At 31.4% G+C, this 20,001-nt stretch overlaps 4 non-coding genes across 4 annotated transcripts; all 4 read right to left on the bottom strand.

Annotated features, from left to right (window-relative positions):
- Positions 1 to 3,870: 3,870 nt before the first annotated feature.
- On the bottom strand, positions 3,871 to 3,967 carry LOC113000978 (small nucleolar RNA snoR69Y). The gene has a single exon (XR_003266284.1). It is a non-coding gene; the product is annotated as a small nucleolar RNA snoR69Y (small nucleolar RNA).
- A 290-nt stretch (positions 3,968 to 4,257) lies between these two features.
- LOC113000977 (small nucleolar RNA snoR69Y) lies at positions 4,258 to 4,349 on the bottom strand. The gene has a single exon (XR_003266283.1). It is a non-coding gene; the product is annotated as a small nucleolar RNA snoR69Y (small nucleolar RNA).
- Positions 4,350 to 5,346: 997 nt separating this feature from the next.
- On the bottom strand, positions 5,347 to 5,425 carry LOC113000961 (small nucleolar RNA R160). The gene has a single exon (XR_003266264.1). It is a non-coding gene; the product is annotated as a small nucleolar RNA R160 (small nucleolar RNA).
- Positions 5,426 to 5,691: 266 nt separating this feature from the next.
- LOC113000962 (small nucleolar RNA R160) lies at positions 5,692 to 5,774 on the bottom strand. Its single transcript, XR_003266266.1, has one exon. It is a non-coding gene; the product is annotated as a small nucleolar RNA R160 (small nucleolar RNA).
- Positions 5,775 to 20,001: the final 14,227 nt, after the last annotated feature.

Here is a 20,001-nt window from a genome sequence, read left to right as displayed (position 1 = left end):
TAACAAGTGACCTCTTACATAAGTGCAATGCCTCCCAACACCTTCATCGATGTTTCCATATTTCAAGTTGTTGGATAAGTTTATTGCACACCCATTTTGAGCATTCAATACACTCTTACCTACACTATTAAGTAGTAGCAATCGACAATTCAAATGTTTAATATTATTATGTAAAATGTAAACTAGCTAGGCTGCCCATAGAAATCAACTACTACCATCCTACTTTCAATAACTTCGTTTTTGTAATTGATATATCCCCTACTTGTTCTATGTTGTGGTTTTGTTTGGGAATAGGGGCGCAACCTTCTGGCAACTGTGACTAGCATTAATGCTAACTTCTTCTAATAGTGAGTTGAGGGGAGTAATGAAGCAAACTAGTTGAGGGGGAGTACTACTCTTTTGTTAGTTTCGTGCACAAGGACAACAGAACACTAATAGCTGTTGGGTTTGTGGTTGTTGCCTTTATAACTCATCTTGTGTATTAAATTTATAAACAAGTTAGAAAGAGGTATAGAATTGTGTGTGCAAGTTGATGTTTTGTTGGATAAGTTATCTTGATTCTCTCCCTTTCTCTCTTCACTTTCTCCTTTTCTTTTTGAGTGTGTTTAAATCATAGTAAATTCTATAATGAATAGGTGAAACAAGTGATTTAATGGTGTACTACTATTTATAACTATTAGATATATTCTCTCTTACTCTTATATATAAAACAAAATTAATTCACACTAATTAAGAAAATTATTCGCTTTGTCTCATTATAATTGTCATGTAAGAAAAATATTTTTTATTTTAATATAATTATTATTTTTTCTTTTTATTGTAACATTAGATGTATTCTATCTGACTCTTGTATATAACAAAATAACTAATTTTACACTAATTATGGAAATTATTTCATCCGTTTCATTATAATTGTCCTGTAAGAAAAACTTTATTGTTATAATATAATTGTCCTTTTAGCTTTGCATTGAAACATTTATTTATGAACTAAATTAAGTAAGAGTATTTTAGTTTTAAAAAAAAGTAATGCAATGGACAAGTTGAAAAAATCTTATAAAAGGAGAAAAAGAATTTTCAAACCAATGTCTTGTAGAAAAAAAACAGATTTGTTGGTTTAAATATATGTTTTTGGTCTCAACATATTTGCAATTTTTCAATTTTGGTCTATGCAATTTTTTTTTATATTCTTTATAAGTTTATGTTTCTTCAATTTGATCCTTGTGAGATTTTGTTTATTTTCAGTTCTAATAAGTTTGAATTTTTTCAATTTTAGTCTCAAGACTATAAATGAAAAAAAATGTTAAGGAATTAAAATAACTTATTGGAATCAAAATTAAAAAAATATCAATAGACTAAAATTAAAAAATATACTTATATATAATAACAAAAAACATTAACTTACAAGTAACAAAAATATATTTAAATCTATTTTGTTTACTCAAATTTATCTCATATTATAAGTTTTTAACCAGATAAATTAATCCTTCCTTCACTTCCATTCCCTTTCACATCGCGAATCAACATCAAGAAATCCAAATAAACTCAGAAGTCAAAACAAACAATAATGCTGGAGTAGTGTCTAGGAACTTAGTGTATTGACCAACAAAACCAATTGTTCGACTTCACAAAACTAATTTATAACTAATCCAGCATATAATCTCGACGCCCTTGTTAAATGATGAGTGACTTGATTAGTTTGTTGACAAAGAAAACTAATTTTTTTTCAGCTTCACAAAACATCTTTTAATGATAGTACCAATTGTTCATGAAGAGTTCAGATTTGAGGCAGTCCCACCTACAAGCATCTTTAAACAAGGGCATGTACTAATGTTCGGCTTTGATTATTAAATCCAACCACCTCATCAAAATAACATAAGAAAGTGTTAAAAAAAATTAATGATCAAATCCACCGATAACAAAATTGTCTAAATGGGGAGCTCCAATTACCAATGCAACATCCAGAATGGCCAAATGAGAAAGCAACAACCATAACTTTGTTATACGATTGCCTTAATTTTTTACCCATATATGTTATTCAACCCTAGGGGTGAGCAGCAATTCCGGATCCACCCGAGCCTAATTTGATTGAAATGGTTGGTTGGTTTTGGGTTTCTGGTGGGGTGAAGTGAAAATCTCGATTAAGAACGGATATATCAGGTATGAGTAGAAAAGATAGAGTTCTGCCACGCATGTTGAGCATTGTGCCATTGTGTCACACAACTATATTTACATTTACCCAAGTTGAGTGTTACTCTTTCTCCTCCTACACCACTCATCTTCTTGCTTCCCCTTCATTGTCCAGCTTCATGCCATCAAGAAGGAAAAGCTATCGCACTCTCTATCTTTCTATCTGCTACTATTGAACAACACCCTCATCGTACTCTCTGATAGCACCAGTGCTGTGCTTTGACATTTGAACGTTCAATATATTTTTCTTCATCTTTGGTTTTTTATTCCTTTTGTAATCTTATATTTTTTCATCATTGTGTTTCTGGTTTCGATACAAACTTTCGATTTGTCATTGTTGTTGACATTGGTTCTGCAATGAAAGTTGTTGTCTTCAACCCATTTCTACCCAATTGACTAAACCCGTGAATCGAACAATCCGAACCCTTTGTACCCGAAGCTTCTAGCGATCAAATTTGAACCAAATCTTAACATGGATGATTATGGACTAATAAGCCATTTTGTACCCAAATCCAACATATGCTCAACCCTATCCAACCGTACATAACATTTATTTAAATCAACCAAAAAAAAGTTAAAGGGATTTTAAATGATTTTTTAATTTGGCTAAGCAATTCTATTTGAAATTCTTTATAACTTCTTCAATTAAGAAGTTACATATAGCATCGATTTCACAAATTGCAGGTTACAGCGGATTTACTCTAACTTGAATAAAAAGAGGTACACAACGTCGAACGAATTGCAATATCATAAAACATGTTAAAAAAAATGGTCTCAACTGGTTTTTAAAATATCACATTTCCAGCCATTGAAATTAAAGGCATAACTATGCTTTTAATTCCCATAGGTTAGCATTTTTTTTCATTTTAAGTAATTGTAAATTCATTTGTCTAATTTTAATCCCTACATGTTATCACTTTTCCAATGTTGGTTACTTAGTTTTTGTTCATTTTTAAATTCCTGTAAATTTTTGCTTTCTTAATTTTAGTTCCTTAAAGATTTTAATTTTTTTTATGTATAATCCTCATAAATTAACACTTACATAGATCAAAATTGAAAAATTACAAACTTATAAAGATTAAAATAAACAAAATATTTTATAAAAACAAATTAAAAAATACAAATTTACAGGACTAAAAATAAATAATTCTTTAAAGGAACCGAAATTGAAAAAAATACAAACCAAAAACATATTTAAGCTTAAAATAAAACTTACATGACGTTTGAGAGAAGGTGGCTTAGACAAATGGTGAAGGTCTCATAGAGCTAGGATTATATTTATCATCATTGATCACAATAAAAAATGCATAAAAGGGGTATGGGAAAAACAGGCAAGGGTGATATTTTAATAAATTTAATAATAAAATAAAAAAGTTCACGTAATTTCTCTTAAAACAATGTCAAGTTTTCAATAGAGAAAACCACAAGGTTTCATAACTTTGGAAGATCTAATCAGATCATTGGACGATGGCATCTTAAATTCTCAAAGTTAAAGATGTCATGAAAAAGCAATTATTGAACAAACTTGAGCAAAGTCAGCAAACTATCTTAATGATTGTAATAAAATTAACAAGCATGCAGCTTCCTACATGTCCTACCCGAGTTCTACTTCAATAGTCAATTTATAAAATTACAACATTTCCAGCAATAACATTAAAATAAAATGTACATGACGTTTGAGAGAAGGTGGCTCAGACAAATGTGGAAAAATCTATTCCCAGACCTTGCAATGGTGAAAGTCTCGTAATGAGCTGGGATCACATTTATCATCATTGACCAACAAAAAAAAAATGCAAGAGAGATGCAAGGGATAAGGATATTTAATAACAAATAAGAAAAGAAATAAAGAATATTTAATGATCATGAGATATGTTTAACAATTGTCTACCAACACTAGATAACAACTACACAAAATGCCTAATTTTGTACAACAATTTCAAACATGGCATACAACAACGAACGAATTGCAATTTCACAAAAAAGTTTCAATCAAACGGTCTCAACTGGCTCTAAGAATATCACATTTCCAGCAATTGAACATTAAAATAAAGTATACATGACGTTTGAGAGAAGGTGGCTCAGACAAATGTGAACAAATCTATTCCCAGACCTTGCAAAGAAGGTCTCATAGAGCTGGGATTATATTTATCATCATTGACCACACAAAAAAAAGGGCACAAGACAAGTCATTTGAAACGGACCTTAACCAAGAGCTTGAGATAAATATCATTAAGGGATTAAATGGGATGTTCTGGATTTGGAGTATAAAAGTTTACAAGGATTGAATAGCCTTTTTTCTCTTAAAACAGTATCAAGTTTTCAATAGGGAAAATCACATGGCTTCATAACTTTGAAGATCCAATCAGGACAAAGTCATTGGAAGATGGCATCTTATATTCTCAAAGTTGAAGATGTCATGAAAAAGTAATTGTTGAACAAATATTACTTGAGAAAACTATTTCAATGATTGCAGGAAAATTAACAAGCTTGCAGCTTCCTACATGTCCTGCCCGAGTTCTACTTCACATGTCAATTTATAAAGACAAATAAAGCAAGAAAAAACCAGGGAAGAAGAAATTTTTGTTGCACCATGCTCGTATAATCTGACAGATCAATGCACATCAGATTAAGAATTTTGGTGCTTGTGTTCAGTTAACTTATTATTTCTTCAGCGGCAGGACCTACATCTAAGAATCTCAACCGCCAGAAGATGACATTACATTATGCCCACATTAAATCACAAACTTTTACTTCAATTTCTTTTTAAAAAGATGATCAAGTTTTAAAGCTACCTGTTCTTTGCTGTGGGTGTGAAATTGTCACTAACATAACACTAAAAAAATTTCAAGACAGGGTGCAAATGTAACTTTAAATAGATGAACACCTAACACAATCAACTAAATTTCCCAAGAGCATCGTGTTCATTGAAGTAATCAAAATAAACCTAGGCTAATGCAAACTATACAAACCTGTTGGGAGAAGGATTCTAATGTAAACAATCAAAAGGGAAGACAAATTGGAATTGAGAGAAGGGGAATAGTGTGATTGGTGATTCATCACTGATTACTCCCATTAAAATTTTATTCCACTTCCCTTCATATCATAATATCATGAAAACATAAAACCTCTGCAAAAAACACAATTGATAATCACCAACCAAGCAATCAGAGAACTTTTAAGACCCTTTGAAATAAGGAATCCACACCATATTCAGATATTATAACCTCATCACTTTTCTCTGCCTTCTACAATTCCTTTCCATTTTTTTCTCCTTGTTTATTTCTAATAGAAATATTAGCTGAAACCAAACCAGAAGATGCAGCATCAAAAACATTTTTTTTTATTATACTGAACCTTCATATTGCAGCAAACTCGGTATTAACCATCTAATACAGACACTAACACTTGAAACCCCATAATCAAACCAACACCCAAATAAAAAAAAAAAGAACAAGTAACTGACCCGTTGAACAAACCGTAATCAGTTACAACAACACAAAGCAAAGCAATCAGAGAACTTGGAAGACAATAAGAAACACAAGATATCCTCATCCGTTTCAGACAAGTTATGGATTCATCATTTTGCTTTACTTATTCAATGGTATTAATCATTTTAACCACGCAGTACTACGTAGCAAAACAATTTTGTGGCAAAAAAATTGCAAATTGGGCGAAAAATCACGCATCTAAAAACACGAATTTTAATTGCCGTGGCTAGATTTTGCACCAGGACAACCTTAACTCAGGATTTTCTTGCAACTAAAACTAGAAAATGCAAGAGGCTACATGGTGCATCATGATAACAATAATTTGCTGAAAGACCTAATAAAATGAAATGAAACGACAGAGTGAGGCTGCAACACAATTTTTCATTGGTATCATTTGCAAAGGCAGTGTCTACATCTTTATATACGACTACGAAAGTACATAGCCATTTAAGGTTTAGGGTTCTTTTTGTTCTGGGCTAAAAATACCAAACTTTAGGCTTTTACTTCTTGCACCTCCTGTTTTACTTCTGCCTGGATCTCCTTAATTTGAAATATTCCAAAGTTGTCCTTCTTTCTTTAAAGTTTGTCTTGTTGAAACCATATTCCCCTACTCACCTCACAAATAATTTCCATTGCCCACAAATACATGCCTCGAACCCCTTATCAAATCCCATAGAATCAGCACCCCATCCTCCCTTATCAATTTCCACTGAACAATCTCATCTAACCCTCACAATTCAAACACAAATTCACACACCAACCAATGTAACCACCAACACCGAGTCACCTTATACAACTTCCCCAATTCAAAATCAAAATTCCGCACCCTTAAATATTTCGAGACTCCAATCCCATTGCACTATTGATGGTAAGTTGTTTTCTTCTTTTTTTACAACATGTAATCCAAAAATATAAGTTTATTTTGGAACAATTGGTCTGCAATTATGTGATTGCCATTCTAGAATCATAAATCCACAACATTAATTTACTATGTATTGTGATTCAAATTTGATTTTCCAGAATTGTGCATCATTGTTCCAGATTCATCATTCTAAAAGCTTTAAAAATCTCCTCCGAATTATAGTTTCCGGAATTGAATTATGTTGACATAAAAAATAGCCTAGCATCACTTAGCACCAAAGAAGTCAAGAGATGCTCCCTAGTTGCTTCCTCAACCAATGTCCACACACTTTTTCCAAAAAAATTTCTATAATTATACACACAAACCCTTCTCTTCTTGTGGCGCACAATGGGGTAGGAAGGTGCTAGGGTTGCCACTTATGGGGTGTGTGCTAAATTAAAGTGGCACCAAGGGTAATAATGTCAATTTTTGTGATCTTAACTTTATGGGGTGCATGAAGCAAATTAGGGGCAGAGGAAGCAACAGCCCAAACTTTATTTTAGATAGTTTGGTGCAATGATTTATTTAACAGAATTATACCAAATACGATTTTTTTTAGTGATTCTTTTGACTTTAAGAAATTTTTTAAGAGCTTAACTTTTATACATTTTCAATTATCAATGTAAAAATTTGACACAATCAATAAAAATAATTTAACAATCTTAACATGACAGTTTATAATTGAATGGCAATATAAAATCTTTTTATAATGTCATAGATTAGTTATTCTTCTTTTAAATCTCTAAAAATATTAAATTTTAAATAAGTTGAATTACATGTATATTCATTTATTTAACTTATATTAATTTCACATAGTTTGCAATGGAAATATATTATTTAACTTAAACTTTAGTTATACATATTTTCACATATTTATTTTCTTATCATTTTTTAATTTTAGTTTGAATTCAAGTGAGTCTATTTTTTTTATCATATATGGTTCAAACAAGATTATCTCCAATAAAAGATATGTGTGATATGAACAAAAAATAAATTTTGCTTAAGTTAAAGCGATTTTAACCTTATTATCCATTTTCTCTCTTTTTGTCCATAAGTGAACACATTTTAAAGATATTTATCTCTTATGTATTTAGATAAACTTCTCCATAAAATACTATTAGAAGCAAAAAATGATTTTTTTTCGATAAATTAAAATTAACTTGTATGTAAATTAGTTTGTAAAAACTCTTTTATATAAGCTTTTTCAAAAGTTTATTTAATTTATACATAAACTAATTCACAAAGCAACTCTTAGTGTTCAACGGTCAATTCTTTCTTATTGTTCTTCATAGCCTGTTGTTATCTCCATAGTTTATCTCAATGTTTAAGTTTTTTTTCTTCTTTCTTTCATCATAAAAAAAGGCAATTTTTCTTGTGTCCGCGCATTTTAAAGAGTTTTGATACCCTACATGACTTGGACCTATATTATTGAGACATGTCATTTTCTCATACCATGTCATGTATTTGTTCTGAAGTTTAAGTTTGTTATTTTCAATGTAGTCCTTTGGTCATTTTATTTTATTTAATAATATAATAGTAAATTTTTTTAGTTTTAAATTGGTAAGTAATAAACATAACAGAGCCTAATCTTTTTACTCTCTATTCAAACATCGTAACACAAATTTATTTCGCTGCTACTGTGAATTTTGATGAACCCTCTGACACCACTGTCGTGAAATTCATCTCCTACAGGTAATGTGAACTTCGTCGTAGCCCTAATTATTGTATTGTGTTATGGTTGGTTCCATTGTTAGAAAAACTGTGGTTCAACTCGTAACATGGTGCACAACAACAAATTTTTGAAGGTCCTCCATCTGTGTTGCCTCGTACACATCATCGCTAGAGACAAAGATCGAAGTGAAATAGCGTTTTGAGCATGGGATCGTAGGATCGGCGATTCTTTCCACGCTTCATGGTCGACTCAGTTCGAAATCCCTAATTTTACATTCGCACTTCAGTTTAGAAACCCCTTTTAGTGCAAGTTTGTAAACATGATCTTATTTTAAAGCGCAAACTAGTTAGTGTTCATTTTAAAGTGGGCCAAAGTATTAAGGGTAATTTTTTTTAAAAAAATTATGATTGATTTAGAATGAAATTTAAATTAATACTAAAAAAGAAATAAGTCATAATAGATTATGATTTTTTTTTTATATTAAAGTCCTAGAATATTTTAGGACTTCATTTTTTTTAATTACATCCTTAAAGTTGTAAGATTTTTTTTTTTCGACCACTTTAAAATTGTAAAGTAATTTTTTTTTAATTGAAGTCATAAAATAATTTATTATTTTAATTTTTTGTTCTTTTTTTAAATTGTAAGTATTTTTTTATTTTAATTATTTAATGAATTAATATATGTTTTCTTTTTTTAGTTTTTTTTTTTTTAATATTTTTTATATTTAATATTTTTTACTAATGTTAAGGATTATTATTTGTTTTGTACATTAAAAAAATAATACAAAAGATTTTAATTTAAACAAAAATATTAAAGTTACTATATATTAATTTAACAAAAATAATCGCTTAAAATGTTTATTGTGATAAGTAAGTTGGCCGCTAATATTATTTTTACTTTTTAATTTCATGCTTCGGTTTCATTTGTATTATTCATTTTATATTAATGTATTATGTTATTTTTTAATCCTGCCTAGGGTAGTTTTGCTATTCTTAGCCGGTCCCAAGCCCGGATAAAAGGAGAGGGTTGTGTTAGGCTTTCGACAGCCAACGTTAAACTTTGTCGAATCTCTATGACATGGATCAATTACGTAATAATGTGACTGCTAGGTCGTTGCCCGGAAGCAACGCGCTGTATGGCTCGAGTACAGTGTCAAAAGAGCAAGGGCCGCTGCATCGCCGCCCGGATGTAGTGAAAAGTAAGCAAGGGTTCCCACATTTTCGTGAACGGGTGTGGGTAAAGAAGCTAGTTCATGACAGGAGGATTCGCTTTGGTACATGGAATATAGGCACACTTACTGGAAAATCTATGGAAATAGTGGATGTTATGGTGAGGAGGAAGATCAATTTTATGTGCCTACAAGAAACTAAGTGGACAGGTGAAAAAGCGAAAGAATTAGACAGCTCGGGATTTAAGCTATGGTATACGGGAAAAATCAGATCAAGAAATGGGGTAGGGATTATTGTGGACAAGGAGTGGAAGAAGGATGTCGTGGATGTAAGAAGAGTAGGAGATCGTATCATAGTCTTAAAATTGGTAGTGGGACAGGACACCTTTAATGTTATTAGTGGGTACGCACCTCAGGTTGGGTTAGCAGAACACTTTAAGGTAAAATTTTGGGAGGATCTAGAAGGGGTACTTCAGGATATACCCCAAGGAGAGAAAGTTTTCCTAGGAGGGGATCTCAATGGACATGTAGGTAGCGTGGCTAGAGGTTTTGAGGGGGTGCATGGGGGTTTTGGCCTAGGGGAGATGAATGGGGAGGGTAAATCCATCTTGGAGTTTTCGGAGGCTTTGGATCTTTCTATAGCCAATACATGGTTTAAGAAAAGAGAGGAACATCTTATCACTTACAAAAGTGGAGGGACATGTTCTCAGATAGATTTCTTCCTTATCAGGAAGTCTGATAGGAAGTATTGCTTGAACTGTAAAGTTATCCCGGGAGAGAGCTTGACTACCCAACATAGAGTTTTGGTTATGGATGTAAGAATTAGAAATAGGGCAAAGAGAAGAAGTCCTCTGGTAGCACCAAGGATCAAATGGTGGCACTTGAAGGGTGAGAAACAAGGAATCTTCCAACAAAAGATATGGGAGGGTTGGTGTGGACAATCACAAGGAAGTGCAAATGATATGTGGAACAAGATGTCCCAAGAGATTATTAAAGTGGCTAAAGAGACGTTGGGTGAATCTAGAGGTTTTGGACCTAGGGGTAAAGAATCGTGGTGGTGGAATGAAAATGTTCAGAGCAAAGTTAGAGTAAAAAAGGAGTGTTTCAAGGAGTGGTCTAGGTGTAGAAATTCTGAAACTTGGGATAAGTATAAGATAGCTAGAAATGAAACCAAAAAGGCGGTGAGTGAGGCAAGAGCCCAAGCTTTTGACGGACTATACCAAGCTCTAGGAACCAGGGACGGAGAAAGATCTATATATAGGCTTGCTAAGGGTAGAGAGAGGAAGACTAGAGATTTGGATCAAGTAAAGTGTGTTAAGGATGAAGAAGGCAAAGTCTTAGTGCATGAAAAAGATATCAAGGAAAGGTGGAAGGCGTATTTCCACAACTTATTTAATGATGGATATGGATATGACTCTAGCAGTCTAGACACAAGAGAAGAGGACCGGAACTATAAGTACTATCGTCGGATTCAGAAATAGGAAGTAAAGGAAGCGTTGAAAAGAATGAGTAATGGTAAGGCGGTGGGGCCAGACAACATACCTATTGAAGTGTGGAAAACTCTTGGAGATAGAGGTCTTGAGTGGCTCACCGAACTCTTTAACGAAATTATGAGGTCAAAACGCATGCCGGAGGAATGGAGGAGAAGCACGTTAGTGCCAATCTATAAGAACAAGGGGGATATACAAAATTGTGCAAATTATAGGGGAATCAAGCTCATGAGTCATACCATGAAATTATGGGAAAGAGTGATCGAACGGAGATTAAGAAAGGAGACTCAAGTTACTGAGAATCAATTTGGTTTCATGCCGGGAAGGTCGACCATGGAAGCGATTTATTTATTACGGCGGGTGATGGAGCAATATCGTATGGCCCAACAAGACTTGCACTTGATTTTTATTGACTTGGAGAAAGCGTATGATAGAGTGCCTAGAGAGATTTTGTGGAAAGCTCTAGAGAAGAAAGGGGTTAGGGTTGCATATATTCGAGCTATCCAAGATATGTATGATAGGGTATCGACTAGTGTTAGGACACAGGATGGAGAGTCAGACGATTTTCCCATCACAATTGGTTTACATCAAGAGTCAACCCTTAGCCCCTACCTTTTTACCTTAATTCTGGATGTCCTCACGGAACAAATCCAAGAGATAGCGCCGAGATGCATGCTTTTTGCAGATGACATAGTCCTCTTTGGAGAGTCGAGGGAGGAGTTGAATGAGAGGTTGGAAACTTGGAGACGAGCTCTAGAAACACATGGCTTTCGCCTAAGCAGAAGCAAATCGGAGTATATGGAATGTAAGTTCAACAAAAGAAGGAGGGTTTCTAACTCAGAGGTGAAAATAGGAGACCATATTATCCCTCAAGTCACACGGTTTAAATATCTTGGGTCTGTAATACAGGATGATGGGGAAATTGAAGGGGATGTGAATCATCGCATTCAAGCAGGATGGATGAAATGGAGAAAAGCATCGGGGGTGTTATGTGATGCAAAGGTACCGATCAAGCTAAAGGGAAAGTTTTATCGGACTGCGGTAAGACCGGCGATTTTGTACGGAACAGAATGTTGGGCAGTCAAGAGCCAACATGAGAATAAAGTAGGTGTAGCGGAGATGAGGATGTTGCGGTGGATGTGTGGTAAGACTCGACAGGATAAAATTAGAAACGAAGCTATTAGAGAGAGGGTTGGAGTAGCGCCTATTGTAGAGAAGATGGTGGAAAATAGACTTAGGTGGTTTGGGCATGTAGAGAGAAGACCGGTAGACTCTGTAGTGAGGAGAGTAGACCAGATGGAGAGAAGACAAACAATTCGAGACAGAGGAAGACCCAAAAAGACTATAAGAGAGGTTATCAAAAAGGATCTCGAAATTAATGGTTTGGATAGAAGTATGGTACTTGATAGAACATTATGGCGGAAGTTGATCCATGTAGCCGACCCCACCTAATGGGATAAGGCGTTGTTGTTGTTGTTGTATTATGTTATTTTTATTTTAACAATTACTTTTATTATTAAATTATTTTTTATTATTAATATTAAAATAATTTATAAAATAAAATTAGTCAATACTACTGTATGAAATTGTTAATTTACTTAATGATAATTGTAAAAATGAACTATTTTTTAAATTAATATTATTTGATAAATTATAAGTTAATATTATTTGTTAATATTAGTAAAAAAAAATTTTTAATATTTTTGTCAAATAAATATGTAGTATATTTTAATATTTTTATTTAAATTTTAGTCTTTTGCATTATTTTTTTTAATTTAAAAAACAAATAATATAGAAAATATTAAATAAAACCATATAAGAATATAGAAAATATTAAATAAAACTAAAAAATAAAACAATGATTCATTAAATAATTAAAATAAAAAATATTTACTATTTTTTAGGTAAAAAAATTGAAGTTTTAAATTATTTTATGATTTCAATAAAAAAAATATTTTACTTTACGATTTTAAAGTCATAGAAAAAAAAACTTTTATAACTTTAAAGTCATAATTAAAAAAAATTGAAGTTATAAAATATTTTACGACTTTAATGTAGAACAATATGAAGTAATACCAAATAAGTTGTAACCTTCACCACTTACTTTGGGATATTAATTTAAATTTTATCCTTAAATGGTAAATTTTTTTTAAAAAAAATTGCCCCTTCTTGATACTTTGGCCTTTTAAAGTGTGATTTCAAATGTATCCGTCCTTACTCTTATACCGTTTAAAGTTGTTGAATATTCCCAATGTCAGCATTTTTTATGTGAGATTTTGTTTCTTTATTAGTATTAGAACTTTGTTCTTTGTAGCAACTAGTAAGTTCTCAAATAAAGTCTTTTACAGAGGTGATAGATTATGGGTGAGGAGGGGTGGTTGTGGAGGGTTTAATGGTTTGTATCGAGATTAACTCCATTTCCATGGCTTGACGTAACTAAATGGAATATGATATATATCAATCGAATGTTGGATGCTTAATTTGCCTCAAGCACGGGTGGCTACTATATATCCTACTATAGGACCATAGTATTGTTTAAACAATTAAATATCACTCTCCTCGTGGAGGTGAGATAATGTAGTATATTTAGTTTAACAACACTTCTGCGTTGTTTCAATAAAGCTCTTCCAATTTCTTGTTTGGATCTTTTTTTTAATATTCTCCATGACCCCTTTAAGTTGACCCCAGATTTTCCAAGTTGTGAAACAACACAGAAGGGTTGTGAAACTAAATATATAACAGAAGGGTTGTGAAACAACACAGAAGGGTTGTGAAACTAAATATATAATCTATCTTGCATTCACGAGGATAATAATGTGTATTTGTTTAAACGATACTATACAACGTGTGTGTGAGACACATACTAGTGCATGTATCCCTTGTGATGCACGTAACAAAGAAGAGTAATATTTTTTATTATTTAAAAAATCAAGTTTAAAAGTTAGATAGAATAATAAGAGGTAAATATATTGTTTTAAAAAATATTTTAGCTTTCATTGATAAGGCAACAGCTAAGTAAAAATATTTACCTCATTTTTTTATTAGCTTAGAAATATCACAATATTGTAGTGATCATATATTCAAATTAAAAAGACACTTAATGTATAATTTCAAAAAAAAAGTAGTATAATTACTTCATAATATTAATTTGTGATATTTATTAGAAAAGGGAGAAAACAAATATTGGTTCTCAGGTACTGGTATATGAAGGAAACTAATTAAAATTAAAAGTTTACATACAATCTCAAAATAATTTCCCACTGAATAAAAATGTGGAAGAACCTAATTTATGAGATAATTAAAAACTAATTTGAGAGAGAGAGAACGGGCAAAAATAGAGAATTTCAACACCCTTAGTTCAAAAGCTTTAGAATCTCATTCTATTGAGAACTCTGAAGCAATATCCTACATCAAGTAAACCTTCTTCTTCAATGTAAAAGACTTTCAATTCAAATTTGTTAGCAAACTGAAAATTGACAAATTAATTAATCAGTTAGAAATAATCTTTTCCTTTACCATTTTAGAAGATAAAAGAACAATAAAAATAAGTTTATAAGATAAAAGTAGAGGCCCTGTAAAAAAAAAAAGATAAAAGGAGGGATTTTAATCATTTACATGATTTTGTAAATTTAAATGTTACCACCTATGTGGGCAAAAAATGCTCAAACATAGGCATGGTGTAATAATCACACCACAATTGCTACATATTGTGTTGTCTTATTTAACGCACAATTTCTTTGGCTAGCATTTGTGTTTTAAAAAAGAGAGACGAAATGTAAGTAATCAATAACTAAATATTTATAAACAATGAAAATACACAATTGGATACTAAGTAAATGGCTACTTAGTTTTGTAATTTTGTGACAGGATACTACGCAATTTTGTAGCTTCTTTTCTTTCTAATTTGGCACATCTTGTGCACAGTTGGATTTCATGAATCAAATAAATGCTACATGTTACATAGTAATATTTCACTCAAACCCTCACCTTGGTATTTTACTTGAGTTGTCTAATGATAACTTTGTGTTTGCAAAGTTTGCTTTCCTAATATACCAGTTTCTTATTACAGAGTGAGGTTGTTTCTTATGTGCTTAAAAAAATTATTTCTTATGAAAACTCTTGCTCATCAGAGATGGAAGAACAAAAATGAAACGATTCATCGGAGAGAAGATGAGCAATTGAGAAATATAATAATTTCTCATCAATCCCAAAGTCACAATGACCTTGATTCTCACCACCTACAACCAAAGATGAAAGAGTAAACATAAAAAAGTGAAATAAGAAAGAAGAAAAGCAAACCAGAATTGAAAAACGTTAAAAAAAAAATCACTACAATACTATACCTTCATAACCAATTGTAGAAAATGCACCATCTTCAAGCCCCTTTTGCTGTTACAGCATCAACTTGCAAGCCTCGGTCAAGAAAAAGTATACACCAATATTATACAAAACGAAAAAAGGAAAATAAATGTCAGAGATGAGTAATAAAACAGGGTCCTTCCCTTAGCATTAAAGAGAGAACGAATAAAACAAACAAACTAATCACAAATGTAAGAGATGAAGCAAATGAGATAGGAAGCGAGTTCAATTGCTCACTGCGTTTTCTTTGAATGTCTGAAATGAAGCAAATGATAGCCTTCCCTGTGCATTTTTCAATTCACAAATATAATTGATTACCCACCTAACAAGGGACTCATAATACGGTGCATTAACTCCTCAATTCTTAAATCCCAAAAACCTTGGAATATATATATATATATATATATATATATATATATATATATATATATATATATATATATATATATATATGAGATGTGGTAAATGCGTGAGTAATGTACTATATAAATATAGAGGACAAAAATTCATTATTATATATTTTAATTAATTAATTTCAAGGTATTAAAGTAATTTGAGATATTTAATTTAATAAAACAAAAAATATTATTTTTCCTCTTTTTTAATGTCACACACATTATTATTAAAATTAGATCGATCATCAACTCAATCAATCAGAATATTAAATCATTGTATCAGATTATATTAAATAATTTATAACACATGTAAAATTTTTAAAATATACTTCTATTTTTAATTTTTTTAACATAGATACAATTATAATCATATAATTTTATCCTAAGGTCTCTTTTTAAGTGACAATAAGAGTACATGTTGCACAAAGATAGGCAAGAGTATATATATATTTAATATACTTCTACTATATATATATATATATATATATATATATATATATATATATATATATATATATATTATGAGGTTACTTGTGTTGTGTAATGTGTAGCGTGTGAGGCAATAGTTAAACGTGAAGAGAGAGAAACGAAGGACATCACGACTATAATTTAATTATTATTAAATTAGAAATATTATTAATTTTTTAAAATTAAATAATATAATAAAAATAATAATTAATAAAAAATTATAAAAAAAATAAAATTATTTTTTTAAAAATATAATATTTTAAGAAAATAAAGTTGGGAAGTCGGGTAAAGAATTCCCCACTTCTTAACTTTCTTATAAAACATTTAAAAAAAATTAAAAACAAATTTAAAAAAAAAAACTTGCAGGTTGTGAATTCGGGATGGTCAGACCTGACGTCTCATTAATCTTAAACAAATGTATTTCAAACATATATTTTGAAAGTGGTGTATTTTGAAAAATTATAAGAGAGAAGGTGTAATTGGAAAAAAAAAACTTGAGAAGTCAAGTTTGGTCATTATGACTTCTCAACCTGCGTGTTTTTTTTTTAATTTGTTTTATTTTCTTAAAAAAAACAGGGTTTTTAAGGAAGTTAAGATGTTGGGAATTCACTACCCGACTAACCAACTTTATTTTTTTTAAATATTATACTTTTTTTTTTAAAAAAATATTTTTTAAGAAAATGATTTTATTAAATATAATTTATTTCTTATATTAATTAATTTTAAAAAATTGATAATATTTTTTATTTAATAATAATTAATTTGTACACGATTGTCGAATTTTTGATTTTTTTTTAATATTTTTTTAAATACAATAAATATATAATTATCACATCTTAATTATATCATATGAAGAAATTAAAACATTCAAATAATGGAAAATATTACCAATAACAATTGAAAATAATAAAACAAAATTGAAACATAACAAATAGAACACAATAAAATAAAAATAGCGGAATATACTAACAATAACAATTAAAATATGAAAATGACGTAACTCATCATAATTTAAAAGGTGTTGTGCAGCGAACATGTCTTCTTTCAATAGTTGGATTACTGGTTTATTAGAAATAGCTAAAATTTCTATTAGACAAAAACGTTTCCAATAGTTGGATTCTGCTAACACCTTTAACACATCTTCATTATTTTTCAACTCTATTATTTGATATTCGATTAATTTTTCTGATTATTTTGAATTACTTGGTTGTTGAAAGAACAATTGTTTGATCAGTTGTGATTCGTGAATTTCATAAGGGTGAATCCCTATAGGCACAATTTACTTAATGACATCCTTGAATGTTTCGATGCTACAACCCGAAGGAATTTCAAATCTTATTGGGTTTGCTCTAGTGAAGGAGTAATCCAAAAAATCACATTGTTGTGGTATCTTCCACCCATTGTAATATAACATTACATCATGAGTGAGAGTGATGGTGGATTGAAGTAAGTTGAGCATACCATCGGATGTTCTGTTGATGGTACATAATAATTTTATAGGATCAACACATGGTATTTCTCATTGCACATTAACATTGTGCAAACATCATCATCATTATCACAGATATATTGGATTCTTTGACGTGAAAACTATGAAATAAATTTGCCACAGATATTTTTAATGTATTGGACATAAATTTTATAAATTGCATAACATGATCACTTAAACATAACATAACATGGCATGACTACTTTAACATAATTTTGAAAACTACATTAGAAGGTTAGTTAAACATAGTTGATCTCATTATCACAATATTTTATACTTTAATGACCAAGATGACAACCAGTCCCACAGGGCGGTGGACGTTGATTACGTCGCGGATTTATTCTCTCCTATATCACTAATTCTCCCTCATGATGATGATGTTGTTGTTTTGTCTTGGTGTTTTCACTGTGAGTTGCGACAGGTGAAGAACTTTGTGTTTGCTCTCTAAATGAATATGGTGCATCTAATTGTTGTAAAGAAGCTAAATATGATACCACAAAATTTGGTGTATTCAAATCGACACCAAATAAATTGGTTATCCATCATGGTTAGTTACATTGACTGACTCACAAGTTTGGCTAAAAGTTTGATGAACAGGTGATGGAGTATAAAAATTGACTGAGGATGTGGAACTGAGAAATGTGTTTCTTCAACGGTTGTCCCTATAACATTATGTGTAATTGTTGTGCGTGGATTATTTAGTTATTGTGCAACAAACAAGAACAAAATGGTCTTTTGCCTATACCATTCCATATACTCCGTTGTATGTGTCACTGACCCCTCAACCCATTGTTCAGTTAAAACATCATTGTGTCTATTTTTCCAGATATTACTCCACCCCGTGTGATATTTCATCCAGTCACTATAATGATTGCAATTTACCAGTAAAGTCGATCAAGATTCATGGGATCAATAGGAATATCTTGATGTAGTCTAAATTGTAGCTTGACCCGATTTGTTTGATGTTATTCCATGATGGGAAAACAAATAATTGCAGTACATGCAGACCAAATGTCCATGTCTCTGTATGCATGTCTTGGTAGGTGCTCTTCAAATCTTCTATATGGGACCCAAGAAAATTGAAATATATGTTAATAATGCAACATTAGTAAATGTTAATATGTACATATTGATGGTGCGGTTGATGATAGTAATATAGTTGATGGTTTTTCATATGATCTATACGAGATCTATATCCGACCAAGTCACCATGAGGTGTGCCCTTATGTTCTAATCTACCACTACTCCATTTGAAATGTAAATGAAACAATACCACCATGTATTGTAATGTTATAATGCGCATAATTGAAATTAAAAAAAATTATTCATTATTTGTAATAACCTTTTGGCAAGTGGATAAGTTGTTTTGGGCTGTGGGACTCTTGGTGTAATAAAAGGCATGTGATACCAAGCCCATGACTGCAAGAGTATGGCACAACCACCCATAACTCTACCAACCTCCGATGATGCCCGACACAGTTCTTTGTACAAGTTTGCTAAACAAGTAGAACCTCGACTATAGTTTTTTATGTTGTCGAAATCACGTAATAGGTTCAAATATATTAGATGAACTATATTTTCAAATTTATTAGGTATTAAAGAATCACTAATCATATACATTATGCAAGCTCTACACCTGCATTGTAGTTAGTGTGTTGTTGGTTCTTCAGGTAATGGTGCGCACAAGATACTAAGCAACCATGTCAACTTTAGTGCAACTCCCTTACGTGCATTATCTAGAGGGACTTCGCCTAGTATCTCAGTGCATGACTCATCCCAATGTAAGAAGCTAGGTCTAGTCACAACACGACCATCGACCCTAATGCCTAGATACAGGGCAACATCTTCGAGTATGATGGTGCACTCACCCCATGGCAGGTGAAAGATATGTGTTTCAAGCCTCCATCGTTCAACCAATATAGTGATTAATGCAGGAACAATTCTGTACTGTTTGACTAGGGCAATATGTTGGAATCTAGTAGATGATAATAATGGTATAATTTGTGGTTGTGGTTCACGTATTGTATGGTAATGCAAAGTGATTAAGTCGTTAACTGTGGTACGTGAACGGTGAACATGTTGATGATGCAATAGAGGTATATGAGCCATGGGAACGAGGTTTAAAGGTAAATCGGGTACAAATGATATAAAATTTGAAGTTGGAAAATATGTTATTAACATGCTCCTCCCATCAATTTATAATATAAATTGCATCGAGATTCCAAAGCACGTTTACACTTTGTCTCATTCTAAGGCCTCGAGATTCGAAAGCACGTTAACACGACTGTCTTACTGTCACGCATTGAGATTCCAAATCACACGAACCATGAACCCATGATTGATTGTATATATAAAGGCACCATATTACCATAGACTTTGCATAG

The sequence above is a fragment of the Glycine max genome, chromosome 2, assembly GCF_000004515.6.
Source record: "Glycine max cultivar Williams 82 chromosome 2, Glycine_max_v4.0, whole genome shotgun sequence".
Lineage (NCBI taxonomy): Eukaryota > Viridiplantae > Streptophyta > Magnoliopsida > Fabales > Fabaceae > Glycine > Glycine max.
Note: the sequence above shows the minus strand (reverse complement) of the source record. Positions and strands in the feature narration are given on the sequence as shown.